Source organism: Mesocricetus auratus, unplaced genomic scaffold (genome assembly GCF_017639785.1).
Source record: "Mesocricetus auratus isolate SY011 unplaced genomic scaffold, BCM_Maur_2.0 Super-Scaffold_100676, whole genome shotgun sequence".
In the NCBI taxonomy this organism is placed as follows: domain Eukaryota; kingdom Metazoa; phylum Chordata; class Mammalia; order Rodentia; family Cricetidae; genus Mesocricetus; species Mesocricetus auratus.
Window position 1 is genome coordinate 69,799,847 of NW_024429266.1, and position 21,467 is coordinate 69,821,313.

Sequence of the window (21,467 nt, forward strand, 5' to 3'; positions counted from 1 at the left end):
ACTCCCCCCCCCCCCCAGTTCCTAACTCCCAGCGTTCTCTGATCCCCTGCAGTAACTTTCCAGGAGGGGTGCTTTCTTTACTCAGAGCGGCAGTGGAGGAGTCTGTGATCGCCTCTGGCTATCCCCTCCAGGGTGGTGTCTGCCCCCCCCCATCCCCAGGGGCCGGGTGCACGCGGCGGGGGCGGGCAGGCTGGGGACGCGACGGCCAGGGTGTGCCCAAACTCAGCGCGCGGGGGCGCTGCGCCATCCCGGAGACGCTGATGGATTGCAGGAGTGCCGGCGTTCGCCAGCCGAGGCAGCACGGCTCCGCGGACTTTTTTTTCAAACTCCTCTCATCAATGAGACTTCTAGGAGGAGCGGGAGGCGGCGGCGGCTACAGAGGACGCGGAGGAAGGCGAGGAGGAGCCAGGGGAAGGAGCGTGGGCCGCGCGTCGCATCGCAGCCGCCCGGAGCTGCTGGCTCGGAGTCCTTAGGGACTGCCGGGGTCCCCCGCCCGCCTTGGTCCCCTCCTCTGCCTGCTCAGCCCCGCCCCGGAGGCCTGAGCCCCGGCACTCGGCAGCCCCGCGCCAGCCAAGTTGGGATGGGGCCCTGCAACCACTGCCCGGCGCCCGAGAGGCCACCTGCGTGCTAGAGGCAAACTTTTGTCTCCTCGGTAAAGTTGCGTTGGCCTCCCCCCCCCACCCTCATTTTTTTTTTTTTCTTGCTCGTGGTGGCGAAGCACTTCCTAGCCCGGGCCGCCTCGGCTGGGATGCTGTGCGGTCTTCGGAGTGTCTCTCGGCCGGTTACCGGAATCGAGATCGTGACACCGATTTTAGCAGGGGCAGAGAGGGCAACCGTGATTGTTACTCTGGTCCAGCCGCGGCAGGGCTTGAGGATCTTGGGGCTCAGAATTCGTGGCCGGGGGTCGATGTTATACTACTGTCCTCCACCTGAGGGAAAGCTCCTCTTGCTCTTTTTTGGGTTGTTCGGGTAGGCCGTTCTTTGGTTCTTTGACCGGTGGCACAGCCCCGAGTCTGGACTGTTTGGGGGCGCCGTGGGGGTTGGGATGCTCCGCAGCTCCTTTAGATGGGCAGCTGGGAGCGCGCCTGCGGGAGTGTGCGTTGTGCTGCCGCAGCCGCTCGCCACTTGGGAACTTGGCAACTCCACTTCTCCACTTCTCCATGCTGCGAGTCCGCGTCCTGGAGCCCAGTCTTTTCTTTCTTCCTCTCTTCTTCTTCTTCCCCTTCGTCGAGCGCTGTTACCCTTTCCCCTCCGCCGCCAGTTTCTACTCTGGGCCTCGGTTCTGGCTTCCATACCTTCCTCTCCTACTCTAGGTCCCCAGATCTCCTTGACTTCCTGAATAGATCCACGCGTAATCCTTCACCAAGGGATCGGTTCCCCCTATTCCTCACGTTCATCCTAGCCCCCAGTTAGCGCCCCCCCAAGCAATCTCTCAACAAGTATATTTGCTGAGGAATTTGAAAAATCCACTACTGCAACTTGATCTGTGTGTGATGGATGAGGAGCGGCGCGGACAGAGTTGGGCGCCAATCCTATTAAGGGTTTAGAGAGCGGGGAGCGTTTTTTTCCTCCCGGGATAGGGGGAAGGGACCGTGTGGTTGAGTGAGTTCGAGAGGGCTCCCGCCGTGCTCAGAGCTGGAAGTCCACCCAACTCGGCTTCTTTTCAGCCCGGCAGTAATTGCTCTCATGTCCTAGGAAACGTGACTTTTAGAGCTCGGGGAAGCTGAGGATGGAGCTCCTGAGTCTTACCTCGAGTGACCCGGCCACAGAGGCGCATCGAGGTTGTGGGGATCCCCCAGGGCACCTCTCCATCCTGTCTCTTTTGTGTATCTGTCTTGTGGTTCCCAGGGCTGATCCCAGTTGGAGCAGGGGTAGGAAAGACTTTTCTTGGTACTCTGGTCTTTAAGAGGCTGGGAAGGGGTGGGTACTGTACCCCTCTGTTCCCCAGTTGGGACATCCTTCATCTTGGGGAGAGCTTTGCAGTTCGGTGGCCACACGATGTTCTGAGCCCTCTGCCCCTCCGCCCTCGCTGGGCGTGTGAAGGTTTAATCCCCACAGCTTCAGATAAAGGGAACAGTTGTAAAATGCTCATATGCTGTTTGCAGACGAGGCTCTGGGGGATGTTGGAGAATTTGAAAGTAAACGTTTCCCTCGCAAGCGGCATAAAATAGTGTTTAAACAAATATTGTATTGGCATGCTCCGGGGGCTCGGTGCCAAAAAAGTAAAGTAAATAAACTGTGAAATCCAAAATATACAGCACGGGGGGATAGCGGGCGGAATAGGCGGGCTTGTCAGAAGTCTCCCTGATGCTATCTGTTTGTTCTAGCCACCTCTCCTTCGAGCCCCCTCCCCTCCCATTTCCTCACCTTGGCTGCGGTTTCCCTTGTTGAGTAGGCTTCCGTGTGTCTAGGGACTAGCCCCGCCCGGCCTGGGAGCGGCCCCTGAAAGAGCTCAGTCTGTTGGGAGCGGCGGGGGCGGGGGGGGGGGGTGGGGAAGGGAATACTTTGTGTTCCTACCTGGATTGGACTCCCTAACACGGGGGAGACATTATGATGCTTGCTTGCTTTAGTTTTGTGGCTTTTGCCTTCTAGCTTCTGTTCTATCCTGGGGCGCTAATCCCAGAACGGCTAATCTAGGTCCTGCAGACCCCCTCCGACTAAAAGGCTTCACTCCTTGTGTCTCTCTTCAGCTTGCTTTCGCTTTCTGGAACTTGCTGCTTCTCTCTGGAGGGTTTCAAGACTCGGAACCCACCTCTTCCGGATACAATTTATATTCAGAGGCTGTCGTATGGAAAACTGTCTGATCTGATGAATTTTTCAGTTAATTATATTTAGGAAGGTTTAGAGTGGTTTTGTATGTTCCCCCCAAATAGCATGAGATGTTTCTTGATTGTGGGGGGGGGGTTTAAAGTCACACAGAAGAAGGTCCTGTGTAGAAGAAGGTCCTGTGTAGGAGGGGACCGCTTAGGAGATCCACTGTTGCCTGGGTTCTAGGACAAACCCCTCTCAAAACAGGGCTGCGTGCATCCGTGAACTAGGTGGGCCTGGGATTGATAAATCGGTTTCTGTTCTTAGGTGGGAACTGATGTGGTGAGGATTTGCACAGAATTCGGACTCACTGAGGTCTCCTCCCAGATTCAAACCAGGCCTTGAAAGGAGGACCACCTTGAAGTTTGTATGGCGTTAGCCATTATGCTCCACTTTCTCAAGATGTTCCTCTGGTCTTCTGGCCTTGGGAGAACATTGAGCACTGAGCACTGAGAGGGATTGCCCTTTTGAGTTGCTTAATCGTAAAAGGGGGCGGTGGGGTTACTGATCATAGGCTCATTTCCTAGTTGCTGTGGGGGTCTCGGGCTGTGTCCTGTAGCTGGCTTGTTTGCACTGCAGACTGAAAAATACACAAATACTTCACTCTTTTTTGTGCTCCTACAAGAGCGCTGTACACAGTGCAGCCCCTGGGGCTGGATTAGTGAGTCCGGGACAGTCAGCGAGCAGGCAGACAAAATTGGATATTTGCCTACACTAAGTACCCTTCTTCCTCCAGGCAGTGCCGAGACGCCAGCAATTCCCTTTAGATGAGACCACGAGGTTGTTGCTTGCACTGTGAAAGCTGCTGTGACCCCCTCACACCCTGCTTGGCTTGTAAAAGCTCAAAAACAGAGTCCTAAAACCTTGTGGGTGCAGCTGGTGCAAACCACGAGAGACAAGGTGGGGCCGGCCTGCCCTGCATCTTCAGGCTGGGGGTGGGAGGTCTACCCTGCATCTTCAGGCTGGGGGTGGGAGGTCTACCCTGCATCTTCAGGCTGGGGGTGGGAGGTCTACCCTGCATCTTCAGGCTGGGGGTGGGAGGGCTACCTGTACACCGCCTGTTAACCGGTACATCAGGGGCCACAGGCCAGGTGGACTTCACTGTGGACAGCTGCAGCAGCTGGGCCAGGGCCCTTTGAAAGGGAACCCCAGGGAAGCTGTTCTCTCCTTTCTTCTTTTCACTGAGCACCAGAGGCACGGGCACATGAAGAATGCCAACTAGAAAAAGACTGAATTCTCGGATTCTAGAGCATCCAGAGAGGCAGAACTGGTGATTGGGTCGGCAGCCTGACTCCCCAGGTTCAGTGCGCAGCTTGCTCTCACTTTTAAAGAACTTGGGGTCAGGGAATAAGTATTCTGATATCGTTTGCTAATAGCAGGCATGGGGTGAGGGCAGCAGCACTGGCGTCTACCACATAGGACCCTAGAGTAAAGAGGGTCACTCTATACCTTTCCTGGCTTCTCAATAAACACACCGCCACATTCACCACTAGTAATTGTTTTTTGTTTTTCAAATCTGAGGGCTTATGGAAAATATAAAGGAGTTGGAAAATGAAAACTTTGGTCATTGTTTTTAGATTTTTGAGGGTGACAAAAGTGTCACATAACTACTTAAAATCTGGGAAAACACAGGGGAGATGACAGTGCATGCTCGTGTGGCTTACTGTCCAGATTCTTCCAGCAACTGAAGAAGTCACAATGTTTCTGCTTAGCTTTCCCCTCTGGTTTCTTGAATAACATACATGTGTCGGGAAATTAACCCTCTTAAGATGTGAACAGACAGTACCCATTAACTTGGTTTTTGAGACTTGGGTTTAAATAGAACGAATTAATGTGGGGTTGTTTTTCTTTGGTGTGTGTTTCACATGTGTGTTTTAAAAAGGCAGGTTTCTGGGAAGTGTGTTTTAACTGAGTGCTGGGTTTCAACATTAGCATAAGAAAACCACTTTTAGTGCTTTTGCTATTGTCTTGAATGAGTTGGTACTAATGGGAGGCAGGCTAAGAAGGGTGATGGCCCATTGAGATTCCTCCAGCAGCCCCTGCTCAGTCCTCTGCCTGTGAATCTGGGATCGGCTATCACTTTTATCTTGCCTTTTCCATTCTCTGCCCTTTGGATGCGGTCACTTTTGTCCACGTTTATTGTCTGCTTTCTTCTCTGCAAATCTGTGGAAAATTTAATGAACCAAAAACTAGCAAATGAAATGAAGAGAACTTTTTGTATTCACTAGCAGGGGAGTGGGATTGAATCACCTCTTTGGGTGCAGAAGGTCCCAGCCCTCCAGTGAGGGAACTCAGGAGTGGACTCCCACCCAAAGGAACATGAAACACTGCTCTTAGAGGCCCACAGCCTTCTCGCTGCTGCCCCCAGCATTTTCCTCCTGGATTCAGGCTCTGAGGGGTTGGGATGGGTGGAGTTGAGGCAGCCTCACTGCCAGTCCCTGCCCTCGGCCTTTCCTGGGACACAGTTAAGTATCTCCCTACCTCTAGATCTGGCTTTCACCCTGTAATTAGCAAAGCCCCGGGTGTGATTAAGGTTGCTTGCTGACTTGGCGGGGCTTGGAGCCCTTTCCCTGTATGAGGGTGAACTCTTGCTCTTTCCTGAATCTTACTGGGCTCTAATACCTCTGGGCTGTTATGTGTCTCCCTTATTCTTTCCCGTTTTTCTTCCCTCCCTCCTTCCCCTTCCCTCCAATCTCTTTTTCCTTCCTTTCCTTATGTCCTTCCTTCCCTTTTATCCTCATTCTCCCCTTCTTAACTTCCTCTCTTTTCCCCATCTTTCCTTTTCTTCTCCCTCTCTTCTTCCTTCCCTCCCTCCCTCCCTCTCTCTTCTCCCTTCCTTTCTATTTCCTCTCTTATCACCTTTGTTCTCCCCTTCTTAACTTCCTCTTTTCTTTTCCCCATCTTCCCTTTTCTTCTCCCTCCCTCCACTTTCTTCTTCTGCCTTCTCCCAGCACCCCCTCCTTTTTCTTACCCTCTTCATTCCTTCTTTCCTCGCCCTCCTGCTCGTCTTTGTCTCTCCCTCCTCCGCCCCACCCCCGCCCGTCTCCCCCCACTCCCGCCCCGCCCCGCCGAGGCTCCGCCGTCCCGGTGGGGCCGCGCAGGCCGCGTGTCCGGGCGGCGCCAAGCGCGCCCCGTCCGGGGAACATTCCGTGCCCGAGCGCCCGCGGCCTCCCACCTGCGCGCTCGCCCGCCCGCTCCGCGGCGTGCGAACAATGGCTATATTGTTGCGGCGGGTGGCGGGAGCCGCCCGGGACCCTGCTCGTGGCCTGGCAGGAAGAAGGCCAGAGGACCAGGTCGTGGCGCCCGCCTGAGGCGCAGTGGCCATCTGATCCCAGGGCCCGCACGGTGTCCCCAGCCTACCTGCCCCTAGGTCTCCTTCCTCCTTCCTTCCGGGGATGCTCAAGTTTAGAGAACCATAGCATTTGATGACAGAGAGACGTGGCTACCAAACTTTTGGTGGTGGTTGAAACTTTCTTTAAAACGTTTGCAGATTGTAGTTCTCACAAGGCACCAAATCTGGGGAGGCATGGGTGCTTCTCGGGGCCATGCCCATTCGTCCTGACCTCTCAGCTTGCAGAAAAAGATCTTTGAACACTTAGGACAGAATGTTTTAAAAGAGCATCGTGAGGGGCCTCCTCATAGGCCCTTTCACCCCTGCTTAGCGCCCTGTCTTTGTGCCTTGGACAATGAAATAAGTCAAGCCGACTTTGGAGCCTCATTTATAAGAAACTGTAAGGGCCGCTCAAGTACACTTGTGCTAAGTTGAATTGATTGAAATTTAATGGCGGTTAGTGGCGATGAATGGTAATGATTTTCCAGCGTATCTTTGGCATACTTGACATTAATAACTGGAGTGTGTGTGTGTATACGAGGTTGAGCCCGCCTCGAGCCCGCCACACACACAGGAGGCAGCTGCATTATTCATCTTCCTACAAGCCAGGCCTTTCCTCTGATCCTTTCCCTTCTTGCTAGATTGCAGTTGTTTGGATGATTTACACACACACACACACACACACACACACACACACACACACACACAAGAATGGTAGAAAGAAGGAAAGAAAAATCTTTTACATCTTGTACATCATGTCAGCATAAATTTGAGCTCAGGATTTTTTTTCTCCCAATTCTTACATAAATCAGCTTCTAATATACAGAATGTGATGAGTTTGTTTTAGACGGCATCATGAATTAATGGTATGCAAATCGAAGCTTTGCAGGTGGAATGATTTACTTAATAATTTCAACTTCTAATATTTAGGCTTATTCATTATGTTCGGAGTTTTAAAAAAAAGTCCATATTTTTAAGCCTGAGAAGGGGGAGATTAGTATGCAAGTGTTTGCAGTGTAGGCAGAGATGGAGGCCGGGAAGGGGCTTCATTTGTTACTTTGTTTTGAGAATCTGCAGTTGGCCAAGCATCGACCTTAGGAGCTAGGGTTGGCCCCAGTGTGGTCTTGGAGAAGACAGAAATGTGCTGGTGTAAGTTTCAAGTGTGTGGACCAAGGAGTGCGGCTGTGACATTACTGGGCAGAGGGAGCAGGGTTGTAGGGTGGGCTCTGATGCCTCTGTGGGACTCTCACTTCAAGCCATCTGAAGAGTTGATCATTAAGTACTTGATTATCAGGTGGCAATGGTGTGGAAAATTGGGCTGGAGGACCACCCAGGCAATTCATAGAATTTCTCTTCTTACATCGGGCGTTTTCCTTTGGGCCTAGTAGAAGCAGAGAGAAGGGGTGGTGGATGGATGGGTTTTGTAGAGAAATCAGGCCCAATCTCTGGTGTTGCTCTCAGGAAGATTGAGAGTCAAGCCACGCTACTGCTGGGTGAGCGTGTGCAAACTGTCTATATTACTTTCTTCATTGCTTTCACCAAACACCTCACAAAAGCGACGTCAGGACGGAAGGGTTCATTTTGGTTCACAGTTCCAGGGGTTGCAGTCCATCAGGGCAGAGAAATGATGGTGACGGGTGTACGAGCATCCACACACAAGAAGCAGAGAGAGCGAGAGAGCAGTGGATGTTGGTACTTAGCTTGTGATCCCCTCCCTGCAGTCTAGGACTCCATCCCATGAGATGGTATCACCTACATTTAGGCTGGGCTTTCCTACTTCAATTAACCTAATCTAGAAAATCCCTACTGATGTGTCTCTTATTTAGATCTTATTGATATTGACTGTTAACCATCCTATCATGAAGGGGGAGTTGTTGGCAGTTGCAGTCTGCTCTCCCTAACCCCAACGTGACCTGCTTCCAGGGCAACACTCGCCAGGGATCAGAGGGAAGCAGGGCGGTGGTAAGGACAGCTGGTGGCAGGGAAACTGAAGTCCTTGGCGAGGCATCTGCTTCTGCCTTCCCCTGGTTGATCCCTCTTGCAGCTTCGGGATTCAGGTATCTCTAGGGCAGTGGATCTCATCCTTCCTACTGCTGAGACCCTTTAATACAGTTCCTCACGTTGTGGTGACCCCCCAGCCATAAAATTATTTTTGTTGCTACTTCATAACTGTAAGATCACCATGGTAATAAATCATAATTTAAATATCTGATATGCAACCCCTGTGAAAAGGCTGTTCAACCCCCACCCCCAAAGGGTTGTGGCCCAAAGGTTGCTCTAGGGTAGGGTAGGGGTGGAATGGTCATGGGGACAATGATGGCCATTTGGTCACTGATGGCACTTTCACACTCCTCTGAAGGATGAGGGCAGTTTAGGAAGGGCTGACACATAAATATGTCTCCGATCTTTAAAGATGAAGGCAGCATTTTGACTTTTCAAAAAAATTGAGGTCTCAGCCATCCAGTGACAGGTTGAGGGCCTATCACTCAGACATCTCCACAGACAGCCCTGGGCTGTGCCTTTGTGATGTATGGTGTGTGTCCAGGCAGGGACAGAATATTTAGGGTTATCCCTCCCTGTCTTCAAGAGATCAAGGTGAGGGGACAGCTCTGGTGCAGTCCAGGGACAAGGTTTGCATGCAGTGCCTTGTTTATGCCAGGAGAGAGCAAGTCAGTAGATGACCCAGCCCAGCCTCTTAGGTATGCAGATGAGGAGAGGAGCCAGAAGGGAGGGGCGGAAGTGAATCGGGATGTGTTTGTCTGGAGAAGATGAAGTGTGTAATAGACATAATATAGTAGGTTACACTTGCAATATAGTCTGTTCCATGCCTCTTTGTACTGGTAAATGTGAGGAGAGATTTGTGATATGTATATTTATGCGGAAATCTGTTTATATCAGTAAAACTAAGCACCGACTCTCTGGGAATTGGATTGTATTCTGGTCTTAAGATACACACACACACACACACACACACACAGAGGAATAATAAAAGGAAGATACCTGCCATTGACCTCTTGACCTCCTTGTACATGGGCATGCACACTTTTATGAACTTGTACATACAACACACACACACACACACAAACACACACACACGTACCTCTCAAATTCAAAATAGGAATGGCATAATAAGGTCAGAAAGAGAAATGAGGGAGTAGTTAGTAGCAGATCTGAGGCTAAAACTTCATAGATTGTCTCCAAGTGGACTCCTGGCCACCGTATGGATGTCGAGGTCAGAGGACAACTTGTGGGAGTCAGCTCTGTCAACCATGGGGGTCTCAGGAATCAACTTGAGTTTGACAAGCTTGCTAATAAGGGCCTTTACCTAGTGAGCCATCTTGCCAGCCCACAGCCAGATATTTACATGGGATCTGGAGACTGAATTCAGGCCTTGATGCTTGCAAAGTGAGCACTTTACTGCCCGAGTTACTGCCCAAGCCTAAGAAGAAACCATTTGATAGGCTGACTTTGTGATGTAGGAACTGGTTCTCATCATTGGTCAGGCTGTCAGGAGAGTCCACTGGGTCTGAGAGTAGGAGTCTCACCTGACTGTATGTGTGGAGTTGTGCTCCACCCAGACCCCCAAGGGGAGATCTGTGAGGGAGGCAAAGCAAGCGGTGGAGGCAGGAGGAACAAGAATTTAAGACCATCCATCCTTGTCTCCAAAGGGAGGTTGAGGCCAGCCTGGGCTACATGAGACCCTGCTTCAAAGCAACAACAGAAAGGACAAAGAGAGGGGTCTGTCTATACATAGATCTCCATCCATTCACCTTCCCTTCACTCATCCATCCCTCATCTACACCATATATTTATGATGTGGATTAATGACCCAAAGCAAAGCCTGAATGGTCTACTCAAAGCAAACAGTGGGAAGGCTGGAGCCAGGTCTGCTAGACCTGTCTCTTTAAGTTCTCACCTATGTGTTGTTTTAAGGACATCCATGAAACTGGGGCCCTGCCCTACTACTAGCTCTTAAGGGCTTCCATAGGAGCAGTCAAGGTCAGCTGGGAGCAAGGACAGACCAGGGATATCTGATAAGGTTAGGAGGCATTTTGGCACAGCTGGCTGGCTGGATAGTTTCAAGTGGGTAGAGACCATGACAAGATGTTATCCCACCCAAATGTCACAATATCAAAATGCCACTAATGGGGAACCTCGGGTGACCAACAAAGCCTGCCATGGGTGTCCTTGCCGGCTGACATCCAAGCTGCCGCTGCCGCCGCTGAGGTAGGTGTCTAGGGGTCCCTAGTGTGGAGGGTGACAGCAGGTAGTGGTTTCTTACATACTCACCTGGAAGCCATAAGTGTCTTTCTGTCCCCTGTGTTTGAAATGGTTTGGCCCATGCCATCAAAAGGAGTTCCTTGTGTAATCCATCAGCCAATCAGCTGACACTTACTGGAACATCTGTCAGATGCCTGGTGCTGATTAAACTTCATCACCATGGGCACATTTTGCTAGCCTGGTTTAGCACCCAGCAGTTGAAATATCAGGCTTCTCCAATCTAGTGGGGGACTGGGCTGTGGCGGGAATGCTAGAGGTGGCTAGGGTGATTGTGTAAGGTGACTGTGTGGGGACATTGCTCAGGAGTAGGGATTCCCCAAACTATTGTCCCTGGGAAGCTGGATGGGACTGTTGTGGCTGCAGGCTGGCGAGGTCCTGAGGCCATAACAGATTTGGGGTAAGTTGTTCCCGGGAGCTCCTAGGCAGGAAAAGTTAGTCCTGGGTCAGCACTGAGTCTGGGCCTTGCCTGTCCCTTTTTTCCTCAACATTTAAAAAAAATTATTATTACTATGTATGCATGCATGCATGCATGCATGCGTGGTGTGCGTCTATGTGCTCGTGTGCACATGGAGTGATGTTGAGTTCAGAGGACAAGTTGTAGGAGTTCTCTCCTCATGCCGTGTGGGTGCCTGGGGTAGACTTCAGGTAAATCAGGCTGGTGGACAAGCGCATCTACCCACTGAGGCATCTTGCCACCACCTTATCCCTCTGTTTGTTTTTGAGACGACCTCACTACGTAGTCTTGGCTAACCTGAAATCACTCTATAGACCAGGTTGACCTTGAGTTTGTGGGGTTTCTCTTGCCTCTACCATCAGCTCTGGGATGATGAGTATGTGCCACTGTGTCTGGCTTGCTTTGGCTCTTTTACTTAACTACACAGCTGTGCTGGGCAGTCAGGGAAAGCTTTCTTTCCTCACCAGCATGGGCAGGCCAGCACAGTGGTAGACAGCTAGGATAGCCTGGGCAGGACCCTCAGGGTAGATATTGAACAGGATGCAGCCTTTCGGTGGTGTGTGTGTGGAGATTTACCTAGAGATATCCGTGATGCACACGGCATTGCGCATACTTTAACTCTGGTGGTGGGTTTTGCAAGTTTAGGGGTGTTCTGGGACTAGACCACTGGGAGTACTGATGTGTGAAAACTTTAACCTCTCCAGAGCCTTTCTCCCTATCTTGAGTTTGGGTTGACAGAGTTTTTGGGTGGTTGTTTTTTGTTTTTTAGTTTTTGTTTTGTTTTTTTGAGATGCAATTCCTCTGTGTAACAGCTCTGTCTGTCTTGGAATTCACTTTGTACACCAGGCTGGTCTCAAACTCACAGAACTCTGTCTGTCTTTGCCTCCTAGTGGTGGGATTAAAGGAGTAGGCCACCACCATCCTGCTTAGGTGGTGTTTTTTTTTGTTTTGAAACTGGGTCTCACGTAGCCCAGGCTGACCTGCTGTGTAGCCGAGGATGACCTTGAATTTCTCACCTTCCTGCCTCATCTTCAGGGTGTTGTGACTACAAGGGTGCACCACCCCTCCAGGTGGTGTGGTGCTGGGGTTGTGTGCCTGCTTGGGGTAGGGGCATTCCCAGTGTGTTGACAGTCACCGCCGCCCTGACTTGCTTTGGTTTTTTGAACTGACACAACTGTATAAAGAGGAAATTCCTAGCAGATGTGTGTGTACCTGTTCTTATCCTGCCAAATCCTGTCTGTAGTTGAGGGTGGGGTGGTGTGGGGGAGTGGGTGCCCCTACCTGTTCCTGACCTCCGTCCTGAGGATAGCTCACCTGGGATGATCTGTTGAACCTGTTGGAGGGAATGACTGGTGGTGTGTGGGGAGATGGGATGAAATTGGTCCTCAAAACACCCCACAATGATCTTTAGTTATTCAAGGGCAGTAGTAGTCATGTGCACATCATCCATCCAGTCATCTGCCATTATTCATTCAGTATCCTCTATCCATCCAAGCATGCATCCCCTTCCCACTCATGATCCATCTACTCCTCTCTCCATCTTCTTTCCACCTTCTCATCTACCCAGCCTTCATCTTTTGCATTCATTCATTATCCACCCATTTATCCTGCCTTCCATTCTTCATTCACTCATCCATCCAGCTTCCATTATCCATCCATCATCCTTCTTTCCATCCACCCATCCTTCCATTTTCTCTCTTTCCTTCCATTATCCACCCGTTGTTTATTTACCTATCCTTTCATTCTCTTCCGTTAGTTACCCACCTTTGTCTACAGGGATTTTAAAGGCCTTTTGTGTTGATGCTTGGTGTGCCTTCTTTTCCCCATTGATGAAGCCAATGATCACTTCTGTAGATGTCTTCCTGTTCTAGCCTGACTTTCATGTCTCCCTGAGGTTTTCTTACTTTTTTTTGACAGGGTTTCTCTGTGGCTTTGGAGGCTGTCCAGGAACTAGCTCTTGTAGACCAGGCTGGTCTTGAACTCACAGAGATCTGCCTGCCTCTGCCTCCCAAGTTCTGGGATTATAGGTGTGGGCCACCACTGCCCAGCGAGGTTTTCTTACTTAATAGCACTCATTAGTATTGTCTTTCTTTTATTATCTGTTTATTTGCACTTAGTGTTTGATAAATGAATTTGGTGTGTGTGTGTGTGTGTGTGTGTGTGTGTATGTGCTCGCTTGCTTGTGCAGCCATATGGAGGTCAGAGAAATATATCAGATGTCTTTATCTTTCTCTGCCTTATGGACTTGAGACAGTCCCCTCACTGAAAGCTCACCCAGCTAGGCTGATCTCAGAATCTGCCTGACTGCTCCCCGAAATGGTAGAGTTACGAGCACACAGACCTTTCTTTTTACTCAGTGGGTCTTCCAACCTTCTCTAGCCCCTGGGAACATTTGTTGATGAGGGAAATGGATATACATTCTCTTTGCTATCTGTCTTAAGAAATCCAAGCCAAGCCGGGCATTGGTGGCGCATGCCTTTAATCCCAGCACTCCGGAGGCAGAGGCAGGCGGATCTTTGTGAGTTCGAGGCCAGCCTGGTCTACAGAGCGAGTTCCAGGACAGCCTCCAAAGCTACAGAGAAACCCTGTCTCGAAAAACCAAAAAAAAAAAAAAAAAAAAAAAAAAAAGAAATCCTGGCAGTGGCCAGGTTGGCTTTCTTGATCTGGGAGAGCAACTGTGACTAATGATTGGTTTTTAATGTCTTTTTACATTGTCCGAGCACACGCGACAGTTAGTTTGGGCCCCACACATAACCTGTGTGTTGGATGGATGGTGGCCGTTTGGACTTACTTGGGAACGGACAGAAGTAACCAGAGTTGGAGACTGGCTTTGTATTTGAGATACTACTGGACTTCAGGCAGGCTACTGTTCCTCTCTGACCCTCTCCTAGCTTGTTTCATCGAAGGAATACATTCCTGTCTGTCTAACATTTTATCTACTTTTGTTGTGTGTCTGTGTGTAGGAACATTTATGCCATGTGACATCTGTGAAGGTCAGAGGTCAGCTTTCAGGAGTTGCTTCTCTCCTGTCCCCATATGGTTTCTGGGAATCAAACTGAGGTACTGAGGCTTGGTGTCCAACGCCTTTGCCTGTTGTGCCATCTCCCTAGCTATCTCTGTCACTCTAAAAGCTGTTGTAGTCAGCTTTTCTGTGTTTGAGATTAGAAAGCGGTCTATTGAGTTTTCAGAATGGTTGATGCTCTTTTTACCTTGACCTTGGTTACCTGATGGAGGCTGCCACACCCTTGAATGCTAAGCACTTCCAGCTTCTGGCTGGCCCGAGGCCATGTGTGGGGTGTCTGCTGGTGCCTGGCTGTGAATCCATGGCTTTTACACATACCGCTGAGTCTTTATGGTGTTTCTAGCATTGCTCAAGTTCCCAAATATAAGGTGTCAGCGTCAGAACTCTGTCCTGCTCTGGGGTTCAGGGGTTCAACTCTGCCATAGAAGGTAGGGGTGGAGAAAGAGAGAGCGGAGGGATGTAGTGGGTAGGTATGGGCACAGCTTTCTCCAGGCCGAGAAGATTCCAGCAGTCTAGAATGTGACTCTGTGGTCGGGCTTAGTCTAGTTCCTTTACTGCTTGCTCGAAGAGGAAGCCCACCCACTCCCTGCTGTGGTCACTGACTCTTTGAAGAAAGGAAGGCTCTAAGCATTTCCTTTGGGTTGCCATCCACCCCCCAGGCTACCACCTGGGCATGTCTAGGTGTGGTCCCTTGTCCAGTGATTCCCCGAAAAGCAATTGTACAGATAGGACTGGATGCTGCATCTGGGACATGCCGCTGGAGACAGATTACAAAGCAAAATGAGGGTGTCTGGAGGGCTAGAGTTGTAGTTTAGTTGGTAGAGCGCCTGCTCATCATGCAAAAAGCCCAAGGTTCCCAGCTCCACATAAACCAGTCGTGGTGGTGCATACCTGTCATCCCCACACTTGGAGTTGGAGGCAGGAGGATCAGAAGCGGGAGATCAAGCGGGGGAGATCACTTGCAAGTATGAGGACCTGAGTCCAAATCCTCAGCAGCCAAAAAAGCTGGGCATGGCCACAAGCACCTGTACCTCCAGCAGTATGGGGGCAAGGACAGGAGGACCTCTGGAGTTTGCAAATGCCAGTCTAGCTCCAGGTTCAGGGAGAGACCCTGCCTCAAGGGAGTACTGTAGAGAGTGATAGAGCAGGATACTTGATATCCTTCATATATATAATTTTATTCTGTGTATGTGTGTTTTACCTACATGTATTTATCTGTGTCACATGCATGCCTGGTGCCTGCAGATGTCAGACGAGGGTATCATTGGACCCCCTGGAACTGGAGTTACAGCTGTGAGCTGCTAGCTGGGTGCTGGAAACCAAAGCTGGATCTTCTGGAAGAACAGTCAGTGCTCTTAACCACTGCCCATCTCTCCAGCCCCTTCATGTCATTACTTTCATGGTTGTACCCATTCCTTGTCCCCCAACATGGACAAGACACACACACATCCTTCCCACACAAAAGAACATTTTTGTTGTTGAGACAGAGTCTCCATATTATATAACTCTGACTGTCCTGGAATTCGCTATATAGACCAAGCCAGCCTCAAACTCACAGAGATCCTCTAGTCTCTGCCTCCCTAGTGCTGAGATTAAAGGCATGCACTACCATGTCTGGCCCACAAAAGAACCTTAGTGTCTGGTTTTTAAAAGCTCAGCATTAGCTGGGCGTGGTGGCGCACGCCTTTAATCCCAGAACTTGGATCTCTGTGAGTTTGAGACCAGCCTGGTCTACAAGAGCTAGTTCCAGCCGGGCGGTGGTGGTGCACGCCTTTAATCCCAGAACTTGGGAGGCAGAGGCAGGCGGATCTCTGTGAGTTCGAGGCCAGCCTGGTCTACAGAGCAAATTCCAGGACAGCCTCCAAAGCCACAGAGAAACCCTGTCTCGAAAAACCATAAATAAATAAATAAATAAAAGCTCAGCATCATCCTTAGTTAGCTATGTTTGAGGTCAGCGTGGGCTCCATGAGACCATGTTTAGCCTTTCTCAAACCAAAGAAACAAGGATGACTTGGCTCCATCTCATTGGGTATCAGGACCAAAAAAAGGATGGCTGTGGCTTCATCTCATAGGGGTATGAGGACGAAAGTGTTCATATGTGTCAAGTGCCTGGTGCATGGTGGACATGTAAATCTTGATTATTAATATTAAAAAGACAGCCTGAGTAGCATGGGGCATTTGGCAGTGATATCACACTGGTGCCTCATTTAAGCTGTCGTTAAGCATGAACCCCACTCTGAAGAGCGTGTGCTGCTGGTATATGGTGGTTCCTGCCTTGCGGCGCCTTCAGGACTCTGCTAGAAGTTGTCTTGGCAGTGGATGGAGCACTTACAGCACCAACAGCACATGTGCCTTCTTTCTCTCCAGGACACCGCCAAGGTTTGGCAGGGAGAATTTCCTTTTCCCCCAACTTAAATTTTTTTTATTTTCCTTTTTCTGTCCTTATTTTTCTTTCTTTCTTTTTTCTTTTGGACAGGGTGTCTTGGTTGGGATTTCTGTTGCTGTGGTAAGCACCATAACCATAAGCAACTTGGGAAGGAAAAGGTTTATTTCATCTTACAGCTTATAGTTTCTCATCCAGGGAAGTCAGGGCAAGAACCTGGAGGCCGGAGCTGATGCAGGGGCCCGGGAACAGTGCTATTTTCTAGCTTGGAACCCATGACCACACTCCCAGGGATGTCCCCACCCGCAATGGGCTGGGCCCTCCCACATCAATCACTACTCGAGAAAATGTCTCATAGACTTGCCCACAGACCAACCTGATGTGGGGCATTTTCTCAGTTGAGGTTCTTTCTTCCAAATCGACTCTAGGTTACGTCAAAATGACATAAAACTAACCAGCACTCAGGGTCTCATGTAGCCTAGGCTGGCCTCAAACTCATTATGGAGCAGAGGCTGGCCCTTTACTGGAGGTCCTCTGGCCTCTGTGTCCTCAGAGCTGGGTCAGAGGCCTAGAGCACGATTCCCGTTTTGTGCTGTGGTGGAGATGTGCCCAGGGCCGTGTGCACCGGAAGCGAGTCCCCGGCCAGCTGAGCCACGTCCCAGCTTTTCTTTCTTTGTCTCCTTTAGTGTTCACTGCCCCAGCTGATCTTTAAAAGCCTCATGTTTGTTTATTCCGTACGTGCGCGTGCAAGTGCATTTTTGCCGTGACACGCTTGTGGAGGTCAGAGGACGCTGGCGGGAGTCAGTTCTCTTCTGCCGTGTGTGTCTCTGTGATCAAACTCAGGACACCAGGCCTAGTGACAAGTGCCTTTACATGCGGAGCCGTCCCATGAGTCCCTGGCCGCTTCAAAGACTTTCTGTGAGCTTGTAGATTTTCAATCAAAGTTGGGAGGGGGGGCAAAAACGGCAGTTATTTTCCCTGGCATTTCTACCCTCCTGCTTGCTGGGGACTCCAGTGACTCCTGAGCTAGGTTTGTTCCGCAGCTCACATCAGCTTTTCATCTCTAATTCTCTTTCTTTCCCCCTTTCACGGGAGAGTTGTCACCACTGTTGCATCAAATTCTAGAAGGCTCCCCGCACCCAGTCACACCCAGTGTAGCTCTAGAAGTCTGGGTGGGCTTTTCATGTCTTCCTTCTTAAGTACTTGAACATGTGGTTTCCAGTTAGAGCAACTTCACGTTCCTCTCAGCTCATCTTAACACTTCGTCTTCTCTGACTCAGGCATGGTCACTTATTGCTTTAATCAGTATAGATTACATTTTCCTGCCTTCTCATCATGGGGGAGCGCATGCCTGGGGGGGGTCTCTGGTAGATGCTCGATAGCGAAATTTTTATGTTGTCAGTTGGTTAACATTTTCGTTTTCCTAAAAATCTTCTCATGCTTTCTCTGAGACAATGGTTCATCTGCTTAGGGGTTAGTGGGGGATGGGGTGTGTGGAGCACGGTCTCATGTAGCCCAGGCTGATCTTGGACTTACTAAGTAGCTGCCTTGACGTCCCAAGTGCTGGGATGACAAGTGTGAACCACCATGTCTGTTGACCCGAGGGCTTCCTGCAAGCTGGGCAAGGCCCCTGCCACCTAGCTGTGCCCCCAGCTCCGAAGTTTAGTCTCTGAGGTTTGTTAGGTGGGATGGGGGTGGCTTACAGTTAGGACTCTTCTGTGTCGAGGCCAAGTCCTCCGGAGCTCTGTGACCAATACTCCACGTGCTGTGCCTTCTGTGGCCCTGCTGGTGGCTGTGGCACTGGCCCTTTGTATGTACATCAAGCACTGTTCCATGGCAGCTTTTCTTGCCTGCTTCTTTCTCTGTACCCTGGGAAGAGCAGACTCTATGTTCTGCAGGGTCTCAAGACCCTCACAACCTCCATGTGTTAATACCTGGTCACCAGTTTGTGACTCCCCTCTCTGGAGCTGTCGTGTGGACTTTTCGGGTACTGAACCTAGTCCCCTCTACCCAGCAATCTGCTGCTCTGCCTGGCCTGCTCTGGGACTGGAAACTCTTTTCAGACAGTAAGCTGGGCCTCGTAGGGCTCACCTCCCTTCACTGCCTGGCATGCTTGAAATGTTTTGTCTGGGTTTTTTGGTGGTTTCGGGTGGGAGCCTAAATCTGGTCCCTGTTATTCCATCTTGGCCAGCAGTGGGACATTTAATTTGCATTTTTTCTCACGAGGAGGACTGTTCCAGTTTGAAGGGGTGGAAAGTATTTCACGGTCCTGTGGTCCTCCCACTGAGTGTGTTTGTGGAGGGTGTGAGGAGCTTACAGCTGGGAGGGCCAGGGACACCTCACCTCCATCCCTGGAGTAGAGGCCTCAGAGAACATGTGTGGGCCGGAGATTTGTGTTTTACCCCGAGTACCGCAGGCAACCTCAGCAGCTTGTCCAAGGGCTGTGTGCACAGCTGAGCGTGGGAGCCTCATCAGAACTACAAAACCCCAGAGTGCTCGGGCTTGCCAGCAAAGGCACTCGTTCAAGATGTTGTCATGGGGAGAAAGGGGAAAGCGGAAGTGGGAAGGGCCTCGTGTGAATGGCACTGGCTGGGAGGCCTGGCTTGCTCCCCCTGACTGGGCCCCTCAGGCCTGGCTGCAAGACCCTGGGCTTTGTCTCACCCTTCCCTGTGACAGAGAGCTGGGGCCTAGGCACAGATGTTGTGCTTGAGTCCCTAGCCTGCCTGTGAGCTCAGGAGAGAGGAAGTGGGGATCTCTGGAATGTCTGAACTCAGCTGTAGGGATGGAAAATATCTGTTCAGCCTGTGGCCTTGAGACGGTGGCTGAAGAGGCTGTAAATCATCCAGAGGCTGGGAGAGCTAGCTGCCTTTGGTCCTCTGTGGCCTGAAGACAGGGCTGTGGGTGGGCCCTGGGGAGCCTCCTGTCCAAATGCCAGGCTAGGCCATCGTGACCACTGTGTGGAGCCGGAAACTCAGAGTCAGAGTTGAGGGTCAGTGGGCTCTGGGGACCTGCATCTTCAGGGTTAGCCAGCCTCTGGTGGGAGGGAAATGTAGTAGTGATGACTTGTCCAAGGGTGTACAGGCTGACCCAAGGCTAAAGCCCAGCTGGCCTTCCCTCCTCTCCCAGAGAAACAGGGACGCAAGAAAAGGATGATGACTGAGCAAGCACTACTCTGCCTCTGTGAGAGAGAGAGAGAGTGTGTGTGTGTGTGTGTGTGTGTGTGTGTGTGTGGTGTGTGAGCATGTACAGGCACATGGGTACTATGCTGTGTTTGTGGAGGTCGGATGGCAACCTCAGGTGAGGGAACACTGGGATTACAGATGTGTGCTATTTTAACTGACTGATTGTGAGATCTGGGAATCCTAACTCAGGCTATCAAGCTCGTGCTGTAAGGCCGTACCTAAAGCAGCCTCTCCCCAGCTCCTCCAAGCCCTCCTACGTAAAGTGTGTGTGTGGGGGGGGGTGTGCAGGTTCTACGTGAGGACTAGGTTTTATCATCAAGGGGTCTGATTTTACTTTTCCAGGCCCTCTGACTGTCATAGTTTTTCCAGGCTCTCCTGTCCCTAAGAGTTGATTGCATTCACATGTGTATGGATGGGAGAGAGGTGTGTGTGCACGTATATGTACGTGGTGTGCTCTCTAGTGTGTGAGAGAACATCAGATGTCTGGGCTATCGCTCTCAGCCTTATTTGCTCGAGATAGTCTCTCACTTAATCCGGAATGAGCAAGTGCCAACAATCTGTCTGTAACCCCTCTCCCCAACACAACACACACACACACACACACACACACACACACACACACACACACACACACCCGATGGGGTTACAGGCAAACCTGCTTGTTTTGGTAGGTCCTGGGGATTCAGCAAGCAGATTTACTCACGGAGTCATCTTCCTGTCCTGCCCTGTGTCTGGTATTGTGTGATTTCCCAGTGTCCGACTACAGCTGTTAGCTTTCTCTCTGATTGTAGGAGCAGCTGGCTGAGTGTGAGGTCACGTGATCAATAAAGGCAGCCCAGAGCCAGATAGTGCAGACCGTCTATGTCCTCAGTTGAGAGACACAGCAAAATGTGGCATGCAGCAGGGACTTCTTTCTGTAGTTAGAGGGCCACCAGTGAGACAAGAACGGTGACTGAGTAGGCGCTGTCCCCTGCTCTGCCACTCCGCTTTTGAGAGGCAGATGAGATGGGCTGGTTGTGTGACCTTGGGTCTTTGCTTCCTGGGTCTCAGTGCTATCTCTGTCCCATGAAGAGGACAAGTCCCTTGTCCTGGAGCCTGTCCCAACTTTAGAACTTCTTAGAGACTTGCTTGCTCTGGGGTTTGAGTCTTTCGTGGGTGCCAGCTCGGAGAGTGCAGTGTGGGGTCTGAGATGACCTGCCACTGGGCATCTCCGTGTTTTAGGGGACATGTCCTGAGGGAGGTCAGGTCACCTCTTGCTCTGGGATTTGAGTCTTTCACGGGTGTCAGCTCAGAGAGTTCAGTGAGTGGGGTCTGAGACATCTGAGGCCTCCCACTGGTCATCTCTGTGTCTTAGGGGACAAGCCCTGAGGGAGGTCAGGTCACCTCCGATTTCCTGAGGGTGTGTTAAGGTTTTGAGTTGACTTTGCCCTTTACTAGTGTGTGAAGGTCTAGTTGCAGGGTATGCTGGGGAGATGACCACATCACTCATGACCTGATGATGGAGCTGGAGATGTGGTTTAGTTGGCAGTGTTTGTCCCGCACACATGAAACCCTGGGTTCATCCCTACAACTGCACATGTTAGGAGTAGTGGGGAACACCTATAACCCCAGCACCAGGATGGTAGAGACAGGAGGAGCAGGAATCCAAGGTTGTCCTTGACTACGTAGGGAAATTGAGGCCAGCCTGGGCTACATGAGACTCTGTTTTTATTTTATTTTAAATCATTACCTGAGCTCCTTGGTGACCAGTCTCCTTGAGCCCCTGTTAAGCAAACCAGCCACAGAACACCCTGTGTCTGCCGATCACCCGAATCATTGTTGCTGGACCCCTGTGGCCGACCTATTCCTCACTAAATGTCACTATCTTTTCATTCCCTCCTCCTTCCCAAAGTTCCGTGCCTGCCTTCTTGCAAAAACCAAAACAAAACTTGCCCCTGGAATGCTGCCCCTTCATTCCTGTTTGTTAGGCATGCTTTCTCCAGCTCAGTCTGTCCTGAGAACGTCCT

General features: G+C 50.7%; 1 protein-coding gene across 1 annotated transcript in view; it reads left to right on the top strand.

Moving 5' to 3' along the window:
* Positions 1-265: 265 nt before the first annotated feature.
* Gli2 (GLI family zinc finger 2) overlaps positions 266-21,467 on the top strand; it is a 226,845-nt gene continuing 205,643 nt past the window's right edge. The window contains exon 1 of the mRNA XM_040738479.1: positions 266-652. The gene's annotated coding sequence lies outside the window, so the exon portion shown is untranslated. The remainder of the gene's footprint in view (positions 653-21,467) is intronic.